At 40.7% G+C, this 12,373-nt stretch overlaps 1 protein-coding gene across 1 annotated transcript in view; it reads right to left on the reverse strand.

The window, feature by feature from the left end:
- The window catches only part of LOC111873679, a 980,223-nt gene that overhangs the window by 786,295 nt on the left and 181,555 nt on the right, over nucleotides 1–12,373 (reverse strand). Inside the window, exon 2 of the mRNA XM_033755436.1 lies at nucleotides 1,034–1,099. The gene's annotated coding sequence lies outside the window, so the exon portion shown is untranslated. The remainder of the gene's footprint in view (nucleotides 1–1,033; nucleotides 1,100–12,373) is intronic.

Consider the following 12,373-nt stretch of genomic DNA (forward strand, 5'->3'; position numbering starts at 1 on the left):
GAAAGTGACACTGAGCATAACACTTGTGCAACCTCTTATGTAACCACTGATAACTCATGACCTGTGGTGTATATTATGTTAAAAGCTATATGTAAATGAAAGAATAAAGACTGGGCTATCCAAAAATGATGTTTATTTTATTCCCCCCCCCCAAATTTCCCAATGTTACAGACTTTCAATCGCCTACCACGGCTAAACCGTATGAGATGGATAGGATAGACTGAAAGTGAAATACGTTAATAAATGCCAGCTTCTCAAAAATTCAATCCGTTTTGGTCCATTACTCGCGGTTTAGGAGTTGTGACCATCTATTTGAAACAAATACCGCTCATTTAATTCCTCTGTTTAGTGGACGACGCAATACTGTGGGCAACCAACTCACTGACGTAACTACCAACTAAGCACTTTGGGTAATTTAAATAAATAATGTACTACACATATAGTAATATTTCAATAACATCTCAATTTTAATGTACATAGTACATTTACTCCAATTAAAAAATCCTAACGTGATGCCGTTTTCAACGTTAATCCTGGGAAATAAAGTTCCCCAATCACATTTTCGTCCGAAGGAGGGAACTAAGAATGTTCTAGAGAAAGAGAGAAACCATTTCCAGTCCATATATCCCTCTCTCACTCGCACTAGTGCACCTGATACATTTCTGGGTGCGTTATATTGTGTGGAATTCCTACCGAATTAATTTTAAATGAATGCGCCATGGGGTCTGGTCCAGTGATGTAAAAGGAGAAGGGGGCAGTTTGGAGTAGGAGGGCTGAAATGAGTGCAGTGTACTCTCGTTGAGGAACAAGCACTGCACAGTGTGCGAGTGAAGGGATGATTTAAATTTTAACTAGAGCTAAAACGCTGGCCCTCCGCCCTGCTTTACATTGCTGTCTGTCGACAGTGGAAATGGACACCGGACGCTGTTTCATGTTCCAGGGAACTCCTCATTATCACATCGTCTTTATGGAAACACCTGTTATTAATTCTGATATGCCTTTATGGAAACGTGTATTATTAATTTCTACATACCTTGCTAGCCGAACAGGGCTGCGTGACTCCTGAACCCGAGACGGTCTGGTTGATCACCATCGAAGTCTGAAAAAAATAATATTTCATTTTTATAATTTCGTCTTCCATTCAATATCATCTAGCTTAATAAAATCATAGTGTAACGTAATGACTGAAAGCCGAACAGCGGAACCAGAAGAGATGGCCGTTGCTATTCAATAGCCGGTAAATATGCTCTCCAATCAACAAACACGCAGTCCATAGCTAGTCAAGAGCCCGTTTAATATGTCGCACAACAATAAAGGAAATGCTGGAAGTGGTGTTTCATATGCGGTCCGTGCCGAGGTTATCTATTGAGGAACTCACACAAGTAGAAATTAGTTGTGAGGCGGCCGCCAGACGGTAAGGATGTGAGCACGGAAGCAGAGGAACATCCACTGTTATAAACTGTTACAAAACAACGAATATGTGAACACATAGCAGAATGGGAAACCTGGGAGGACGCTGTAGGTATTTGTAGATCTGGTAGAATAGTGAAAGTGTTATAATTACGTGTAGCTATGAATATCAAGCATCCAGTAAATTCAACAATGAATCCAAACCTTGTGTCTAGTCACTAAAATGTGACCATATAAAGCGAAATAATACATATTTGTTATTTTCATTAAGTTTTAAGTCACATATTTAGCACTAATCACATTGGCATAGACGCAATGCTTCTTTCATACTGTAGTCTTCATGTTCGAATCTTATTAGCATAAACACATATCCCGAAATTCTTATTTATTTATTTATTTATTTAGTCATTTATTGTGTTTCTAATTAACCCCTCCAGGTTAGGGCAATACTCCCAAATAGGCAATAACAGCCTCCTTCCAAATCCTCAGGTCCTCTTATTTACCATTCCTGATCATCTTTTGCATCTTTTGACGCAATACGCAACGTCGAAGACAGAACATTGCGGTTGAGTGGCCGAGCTTGGTATTCGGCTGTTCCGAGGTTTGATTCCAGGATCCTTCGACATCGCCACTATTCAGCGTCGGAAAATAGGATGCCGAATTAATGAAGAATTACAAATAAGAGATCATGTCATAATTTTAGTTACTATCACGGCATTCGTACAAAGAGAATGAGGTGTACCACAAAGAGTCTCAGTCAAAAGTACCGAGTATCTCTCCAATACAAGTCTAAAATTTACATCTAGAAAAAATTATTCGAAAAGAGACCTGCTACACTCACTGAGGAGGTCAGATCATTTCCCAACGCAAATACGCGTACTTATCAGTATAGTTTCAAGATATCTTCATTCGACAACAAAACTGATTATATTGTCACGTGTAGGGTGGTATAGAAAAGTAAGTAAAGGTATCTCTGTAACGGGCCGTGCAGGCCCATAGGTTTGTGAGACTTCGAGGGTCCCACAGTTTCTAGACAATCGGCTCATAGATGGCTGCAAGGTTGTCAGCCCAAGAATATTCCTGGTACTCATTTGTGTTAGAGGCTTAGTCGACCCCAGGGCCAGAGGTACGGCCGGAAGGATTAGGTCAATTGAAAAAAAAATCCAATGACCTCATCGGGACTTGGACCCGCGACCCTCCGGCTTGTAGCTTAGTGCCTCAACCAACTTCGCTACCGCGTACAATGGTAGAGGAATGATGTTTTCTGTGCGGTCCGTGGCGAGATGTTACAAGGAGGACAATTAGTGTGAGTTAGTTTCTCTTAGAGCAGTGCAGTGTGGTGAAATAAGTTGACTGGTGAGCAGTCATTCAGAGAACTGTTGGGGTTCAGTCGTTGTGAGTAGAAGGAAAATTCGGGAACCCAGAGGAAGGTAACGTCCTCGTCGGAAGATCCTACCAAGCAACGGCCTCGAAAACGTGATTGGACACTAGAGTATGTGTGTGTGTGTGTGTGTGTATATATATATATATATGACAGTGACAATATTATATTTAAGCATCCTGTTACACTCACACAATATATATGAGACAAACTCCGTCTTAAGTGCAACAATTTAATTGTAGTTCTTTCTTCTTCCCTTCCTCCACACTACATGTTTCGGCCCTAAATGGCCATCATCAGGTGGTTTTCTTACGTAGCTGCTACACTGCCCGTAGTTTAAAATTTAAAATCACCAGTCTTTCCAATTGTATGTATGTATAAAATCTTTGTTAACCTACACGCGTCAATTTGATTTCTAAAAGTGGCACTTTTTTATCTTTATCTGCTTATCTTTAATACGAATTAATACATTAAAGATAAGCAGCGACACACACAGAGAGAGCCTACACAGAACAATACCTGAACAGCGATAAAACAAGAAGTGGCCGCTGCAGCACTATAGACATAGGGCGTGTACCCCGAGAAAATTTTAATTTTTAAAAATTTGGAAAAAGAAAAAGAACAGAAAATTTATAGACATTTTAATTTGAATGAAGTTTTAAAAAAGTGCCAATTTTAGAAATCAAATTGACGCGTGTAGGTTAACAAAGATTTTATACATACATACAATTGGAAAGACTGGTGATTTTAAATTTTAAACTACGGGCAGTGTAGCAGCTACGTAAGAAAACCACCTGATGATGGCCATTTAGGGCCGAAACATGTAGTGTGGAGGAAGGGAAGAAGAAAGAACTACAATTAAATTGTTGCACTTAAGACGGAGTTTGTCTCATATATGTGACAGTGAACTGTAAAATGCAGGTAAGCGCTGTATCGAAGTATTCGATAAATTAATCGAAAACTCCATATTTAGCCATTTAACATATGGCAACCAACGTCAGAAGTGGTGCGACTGGAAACTGCATTTCATCGTGAGAGTATGTTTGAAATAGCTTGAAAACGACTTATCCTCCAAAATTAGGATGCAATCTTACGAATTCTTCTAACCTCAAATCAGATTTCTGTTCACCTTACATACTTTTCCCACTACTCATCAAATCTAAACCCGTATGTTAAGTACAAAGTCACACTGAATTGTACCCTTGTAAGTCTAATTGCATTAATAGTGTCAAGCACAATTACTGCGACAATCTGGTGCAATAAACTTTACTGCTTAACTACAACACCGACAGTCTCTACGGCCATATAATAATTTAATTTGCAAGGTAATGGCTTTCACTTTTAATGTACAGTTACTTCTGAAATTAGTTAAGGTAGACTTAATTCAACATAGCCCGTGTAATTTGGTTCATTCGATAACTCTAAATAACACAACATAAGAATCCATTGAAGTGTGTATATACACAGGGACTCTGTTTTCACAGTCCCTGCAGTACCTCACCATGTGTTGCTTGCAAGGGTGGCTAACCTGAAAGGAAATGTAGGTATAATTTTACTACTGCTGTTATTATTTGCTTTACACTAATTTCTCCTCAGATTGTGGTCGTCTGAATTGTGACACCGTGAAGTTCAGTAAGCGGATATCGAAGTTTGGAAGGAACAAACTTCTTCCATCTTCAAGACTTTAGCTGTAAGTTTAGAAACATTCCCGGTTGTATAGGTGGGTCACACGGATGATGGTCACCGCAACACAAAGAAAGTAAGGGAATGGAGTCCCTCATTAACGTGCGTGTACAGTAACAGTTGTTTGCTGTGGCCAGTTCTGATATGAACCCTGCAGAATTTCTCAATCCATCTTCTGTAATATTTTGAATAGGCTTTCATGCTCTTCACATGAACAGTGCCCGAAATACAGTGCTACGAGCAATATTAGAGTTGGAACTAGGGGAGGCAGAGGCTACAACTGGTGTTCTCTTAGAGTTGCCCCTGTGCTTACCTAATTAAGTATTATGCCATGAAGGCTTACGGGGGAGTGGATGTATGGCATTTTCTTGACCTCGGCACTAGTTGGAGTTGAGGGGTCAGCTTCACACCCCAGCCGCTTTACCCCGAGGAAACAGCTCCCGGTACCCAGTGGATAGGAGGCTGGGTGGGCCTCAGAGCCGGTCTGGACGAGGTGGAGAAAATTCATGGCCCTACCGAGATTCGAAATTCGACCCCTAGTTCTTCCAGCCTGTAGCCAGTCGCTATATTGACTACATTATCTCGGATCCTACTGATGTCCGCTTAGGTTCCGACGATAGAGTTGTTAGTCTTTTCACTGATCTATCAGTAGACGAAGCCCTGCAAATCATCAGAAATAAGCTCACAAGGATAAATCATTGGCGGAACGGCCTGTCTTACAGGTAGAAGATATCATGGAACTTTTGTGAAACTGATTGGGAACCAAATATTCTTAGGTGGACAACAAGTTCTTCCAACAGAAAGATGGCATGGCTATGGGTAGCTCTCTATCACACATCGTTAGCAGTATCTTCAGGGAGCATTTTGAGAAACTGGTTCTTGACACGGTGTAATACAAACCATCGCTGTGGCTCCGGTATGTTGATATTTGTGTAGTCTGGCCTCATGGTCCAGAGCGGTTACGAAAGTTCCTCGGCCACCTCAGTAGTTCAAGGCCTTCCATTCAGTACACTATGGAAATAGAGTCAGACAGCGCAATTACTTTTCGGATGTTCTGGTCATCAGGAAAGGGAAGCCACTGGCCACTAAAGTTTACAGGAAACCCACACATGCTGTCCGACATCTCAGCTTCAAATACGAGTATAAATATCATCCGTATATCAAAATAGATTTATTTTGAGTCTTCACATTGGAGCTTCCACCATACGTCAAGAACGCAAAGATCTGTATAATAAAATTACTGGTCTTAGACATGATCCTCAGCTCAGCGGTTGTCCCTAAGGATACATTGACTCAGTTGCCTGAATAAAGAGTAAAACATAAGAATTCAGTTTTGCGTTGTGAGTTAGCTCTACTCGGAATCCAGTCGAGAATTGACAGCTGAAGTTGGAGGTTGGCAGTTGGAAATCAGTCCAGCCCGGGAGCTAGAAGCTGAAGGAAGCTCCAGCTGAAGCCAGCGGTCAGAATATGAGGTTTGCTTGAGATAGTCGTCACCCTGTAAGGATGTGAGCCCGAAAACAAGAGGAACGTCCGCCGATGAAAGCCGCCACCAAGCAACGTGACTGAGACCACTAGTCTGTGAAGTGTAGTCACGAGCTGTGAAAGTGTCTAATAAATCCGATTACCAATGAAAACCCCTTCCATAATCGCTCAATCACGTGACAATATGCAAAGCACCTCTAGGTTTCCATACGGATTTTCATTAGCAACGTACTGTAAGTGCATCTTACAGGAATGTCTTCTCGAATTTCTGCCTTGGCATAAGCTTTACGATATACTAAAGACCTACTGCTACTGCTGCTGCTAATCCTCGTCCTCCTACTGCTACTGCTACTGCTACTGCTGCTACTACTACTACTACTACTATTACTACTATTACTACTACTACCACTACCAACGCCACCACCACAACCGTTGACATTTCTGCTGCTAAGTTTTCCTTGCCTACGAAATTACTAGAGAACAATACACTAGATTATAGCCTAATAGGAGAAAAATTGCTTCTTGAGACAGGACAGCTCAGTCAATAAACTGACTGGTTACGGGATGGAAGAACGGGGTTTGAGTCCAGGGATATAAACGGAACACGTCTTTCCTCTTGGCCACGGCGAATAAATGCGCTATGGAACTCAGCCAGAATCATGTATGGTAAAATTAGTTCTATTATCAGTAGCTGTGGAACGAAATTGACTCCTTATCTACAGCCCGGCCACGACTTAATGATCCCTTGGGTCGGCGTTCAGGTCTGTCGGCCTCAAAGCACTATCTGCCAACGTCAACACCACCAGCCTCAAATAAGCACTGGCCCACCATCGCGTGTTGCTCAGATGCATTGCCACTTGCATATTTTATTTGCGAGCACTGTTCAAATGCCAAAATTTTGATGGCTGCATGTTCACACTTAGAAGTCTGGATTTGAAATGAAGATCTCGCAACTACGATAGGTTCTTCGGCCCTAGATGGTTATTACATTCACACAAACAAATTCTGGGATTGTTAAATTGCGGCTCCACAGCAGTGCTGAATTAAGATTAAGGGGAACCTCACATATTCCATCTTACCGACCTCATGGCGCAGTTAGGAGGGAGAAAAAATTTACAGTAATTTTCATTTCATGCATCCTGTTGTGTTATTATACACAACTTTTTATTAAGTCTGTCACAACACAAACAATACAGTGTTCAAGGCTAAATTAGTTTTGCTATATGTTTCGGCTATTCATAGCAATCATCAGGCAAACACACGATCATCATGTTTACACAATAGTGAACTGCAATTGCGTAGGAAGTCTGAATACTTGACAGTTATCATGTTATAAAACACATTGTATAAATTACAATGAAATAAAACTTGTTATAAAACAAGAGTTATTTCGTAAAATAAGGTTAAAACTATTCAAGTGAATAGTCACGAAGTCAGTCGTTGCAATTTTGTATTATCCCGCGGACGTAGTATATTCTAGACTTATATATGATAAAGTGTTCGGAGGTCCGTGAAGTATAGGTTTAACATTAATTGTTTGGTCGGTGTCTCATCATACGATGTACAGATTGCAATTTGTATTCCCTACAAAACGGACATAAATATATCGTAAGATTCTCTTATTGCAAATTAACTTTTGTCAATAATTCGTCATAATATACTCGTAAAGTATATATAGAAAATTTATGATTCTGGTGAAGCCTGTTATTCCGAACAGTGTTTCCACATTGATGCCTTTATGTAGACAAAGAGGGAACATATATGGTGCAATAGGAGAGCCTTCTGTTTACATAATTACAAAAAAAATTAAGCCTAAGATTTTCTAAGAGGTTCTAAAATCTCTGCAATTTTCTTACGATTGAATTTTCCACCACTGAAATAAATTCTATGTTTACAATAACATACCTTAATAAAGTCACTGGTCCAGAGTCTTTGAGAAGTTAGCAGTTATCTGGTTGAGAACTTCTGTCTTTCTAGAACCGGAAGATTCGTCTCCACAGAAGCTCATCTTCCGATCCTACCCTGTGCCAGGTTGAACCATTTGAAATTTGTTTCTCAAAGCTATGCTGTAAATTGTCTTTCCGTCTTTTCTAGATCTCATAAATGGTCTCTTCTATTGAAATGGTCCTCATTCCTTCCACGAGTATATAGTCTACCTCGTCATTCTTAATTTCTTAACAATGTCCGTCAAGGGTACAAAATACAAAAATGCCTACTGTGAAGTTTTCACTTGCTTTCTTCTTTAAATCACAAGCCAAAAGATTTCTCTCAGAGCTCTGTTCTCAGGCATCCCTTTTAATATGGAACCATCTTCATTGCTCATGTAAGATACCAGATATAATTTCTCTCTCTCTCTTTGTGGGTCTATAGCCCTTTGGACCTCGGCTAATGTTTCAGTTTCTTAATTCCGTACACAGTTGATAGGACGCCATGGACGAGGAATCAACCCGTCGCTACCCAAACATAGAACAGCACATACACAGAACAAACGCACAGAGACATCCATGCCTCGAGTGAGATTGCACCCACGACAATAGTTTTCGAACAGGTGACCACGGTTGATGTCTTACACCGGGCGGCCACTCTCATCAACAGATATAACTGTGGTGTTTTAAATTCCAGTCAGTATAATTTTAGATGGGCCAACACAAATGTAGCATTTTAATCCATTTATCACTGATTAAGAATATAATTTCAATGAATCCACCCCCCCAAGCACTATGATGAATTCAGCCTAAGTTCAATATATTCATTAGCTGTTCTAGGCATGAGTTTAAAATGATATCGACTACCTGTCTAATTTATAATAAAAATTCCCTTTTAGACCTTAAACGCAGAAGAGTATTTCTCTCTCTTCACATTACGATACCAATTTCACACCTCATGAATATGCAGATCTCCAGCATACATATTTTTTCTTTTCCATTTCTGGGATAAGAACTCACAAATGAGAAAAAGTTAAAAAAGAAGAGAGTAATATTTGACGTAATCTATATGTTCTTACATGTTAGAGAGAACATCACTCCTCGGACATAGAGGCCTACGTGTTCCCGACTGCTAGGGTTCGAAAGGGTCTTCGCCTGATAAAGTAACGTTACTAGCATTGACCAATACCTGATAGTCTTCATTCAGTTCTAGTGCCTAGTGATTCTTTTCTTTATTTTGTGATATCACATTCTACGGATAAATTCAAACCACAAACCACAAGAACATAGCGATGTGCAGGGGCGTTGTCATCTAGCAACAGCCAATTCTTCCCACCCCAAATATTTCGCTATGGGATTTGCCTAGTTTTTGGCAGAACTTGATGTTTGCCCGTTGTTCAAACTGCCACATTTTCGATTTCCGCCACTCGTATTTAACTGCAGTTCACAACAGAAACCATAGTTCTGCTTAGACTCTTTGCACACAACTGCCTCTTGCTGTGACGAGAGAAGAATTGACAGGGCATCATATCGTGCCTCAGCCTATCCGCGGTAGTGCACCGCAACGACGCTTTGCGGCCAATACACGAACTTATTGACTATGATAGTAAAGATTAAGTCTCATGGCCGATCACAGTGGCAGCGCGATCTAAGGCATGAACCGTCTTCGTCCGTTTCATTGTGTGTTCGAATCCCACTCGAGGCATCAATATCTGTGTGCGTTTATGCGGTGTTTTGTAGGCAGCGACCTTGCGAAGGGTTGATCCCCCATCGAAGGAGTCATACCGACTGTGTATAAGATTAATAAATTGAAAACTGGCCAAGGTACAAAGGGCTATAAACTATAGAGAGAGAGAGTGAGGGAACTCTCGTATGTAGCTTATATGAATTGTTGTGAAATTATATGACTCTTCAGATTATGGGCCTGTGGATTGTAATTCCACGTAGTCACGTGGACATATACCGATTTTTTTAATGATCTCCATCTTCAGGGTTCAGTCCAGAAGATACCAACCTGGATACGACAATTTCCTCTGTAAAATATCACTTAAAGGGATATCAGAAATCGAATAACTGATTATGGATACGTATTAAAATGAATATTTGGGAGTTGAACTCGACTGAATTGTCTCTAGATACGCTGATTATTTCGGTGGTTTTAAACCGGCTTGAAAACAATTACTTTCTTATGTTTTAAAGGTTGTCTGTTAGTATAAGGACTCAGTTATACCGCATTCTAGTCCTAATTTCGTAATCAAATTATTTGCCTTTAAAATCAACAAGCCTTCATTATGGCCTTAAATAAAGTCAATCTCAATTCTCTTTCAGAAACACCTGTTAAGGCCGTGAATCGAGTTACAAACAAAGCGATACAGAACTCTCGTTCACTCTACAAACCACATCTGAACCTGTATCTGTGTTTCAGGCTGAAGCTTAGTGGTCGACCTACGATGAGAGGTTGCGGTTCATACGTGTCAGAAACCTAACCACGTACCACAGGTTTCGTAATGAGAGCAAATACAAACCACCATCCAGCCTGCTAACCCCCACACAACGAACGTAACAACTTTTGCCACTGCTCATAACATAGCACGTCTGACAAGCAACTCTGTGTCCCACTGTGTAGTTTAATCTGATTCGTTGCACCAGGGCCACAACGGCATCTCTCAAATTGTGCCAAAATGGGCTTCTGCATATAAAAATATCCCCCAAATCTAAAAAAATCTTACTCCTCTTCCTACTCACCCTGTTGTAGTTTAATGAATCACTTGCCACTTCCTTTTTTGTATTTCAATATTCGTTATTTAATGCGAGATTTTGAGCCAAATGGTTAATCAGGCACATATATATAGGTATATACTTGCTCAGGTCAACTATATCCAATAAAAGGAATATTTTATTGGTGCCCGTAAATTATGAACTGGTTGAAATTCTGAGAATAAAATGTTATCATACAGCCATTAAGAAAAAAAAAGATATCAAGTCACGAGTCACGTTCTTTGAGAGCTGACTGATTTATTTATCTCATTTACAGATGAGCGTAGTTTGTGGCTTACTTGAAATGGACTTCCCCGAAATTCGCTTGAAGAGACTGAGGAAAACCATGAAGCACTTCAACGAAATAGCCAGTGCTGTATACAGTACTTGAACTTGGGCAATAATAATAAGTCGATATCACGATGAATATAATTACTACTCTCGTTGTGGATTCTGTAACTTTCAACAGCTATCGATCTCCATGGAGCAGGGGCACTTTTCAAAAGCAGGCAGTCTCAGCTTTCCACTAAAATCCACTTCCATTCTAAAATCGGGGCACGCAGTAGCGTAGTTGGTTGAGACACTGTGCTACAAGACCTAAGGTCACGGGTTCGAGTCCCGATGAGGTGGATTTTTTAATTGGCTTAATTCTTCCAGCAGCACTATGGCCCTGGGGTCGGCTCAGCCTCTAATATAAATGAGTACCAGGAATCTTCCTGAGGGGTAAAGGGCGGCCGGCGCGTAAGACTGACAATCTTACAGCCACCTGTGAGCCGATTGTCTAGATAATGTGGGACCCTCAACGTCTCACAACCTTATAGGCCTTCACGGCCTGGTACAGGGATGGCTTTACCTTATTCTACTTTTCTACATTCTAAACTCTGAAGATGCATTAGAGTGTATTAAGTATCCCTCCACGTTGTCACACTTGCTTGAATGTGGGCAGTTCCCACACTGCCTTAAGCCAGCTGAATTCAATCTATATTCACATACGTTTATTCCTTCATGAGCAGTTTATTGTCCTCTTCTCGCACATCTTACAACTTGCCTCTAACATTTAAAACTGTATATGCATACAATAAGATATCAACATACCGCAAGTAGATTGCTTATAACAAATAGTGCTAGTAGAGAACTTGGACTATCGCAAACAACTGTCTGGCGTGTATTGAGGCGCCGGTCAGTGTACAAACCACACCACCTACAATTGGTATGGGATCTTCGCGCAAACGGTAAGGTAAAGCGTGTAGAATTTTGTGACCGTATGCTCAAAAACATGGAAGATGAATTGTTTCTGCCTCGTGTAATTTTTAGCAATGAAGCTACGTTTCACCTAAGTGGGAAAGTCAACAGGCACAATGTTCGCATATGGGGGCTATAAAATCCCCGTGTAACACTCGAACATGAGAGGGGCAGCCCGAAAGTTAATGTGTTCTGTGCAATATCGTTAACAAAGGTTTGTGGACCTTTCTTTTTCGATGAAAACACGGTTACTGGAGTAACGTATTTTAGAATGCTGCAAAACTGGCTTGTTCCTCAAATAAATGAAGATTCAGGAGATTACATTTTCCAGCAGGACGGAGCTCCACCCTATTGGCACCTGATTGTTCGACGTTTCCTGAATGAATCTCTAACTCAACGATGGATAGGTCGCATGGGGAATGAAGGCCTGACACTTCAGTTCTGGCCACCGAGGTCTCCTGATCTCACACCTTGCGACTTTTTCCTGTGGAGA

The sequence above is a fragment of the Cryptotermes secundus genome, unplaced genomic scaffold, assembly GCF_002891405.2.
Source record: "Cryptotermes secundus unplaced genomic scaffold, Csec_1.0 scaffold191, whole genome shotgun sequence".
NCBI classification, from domain to species: Eukaryota; Metazoa; Arthropoda; class Insecta; order Blattodea; family Kalotermitidae; genus Cryptotermes; species Cryptotermes secundus.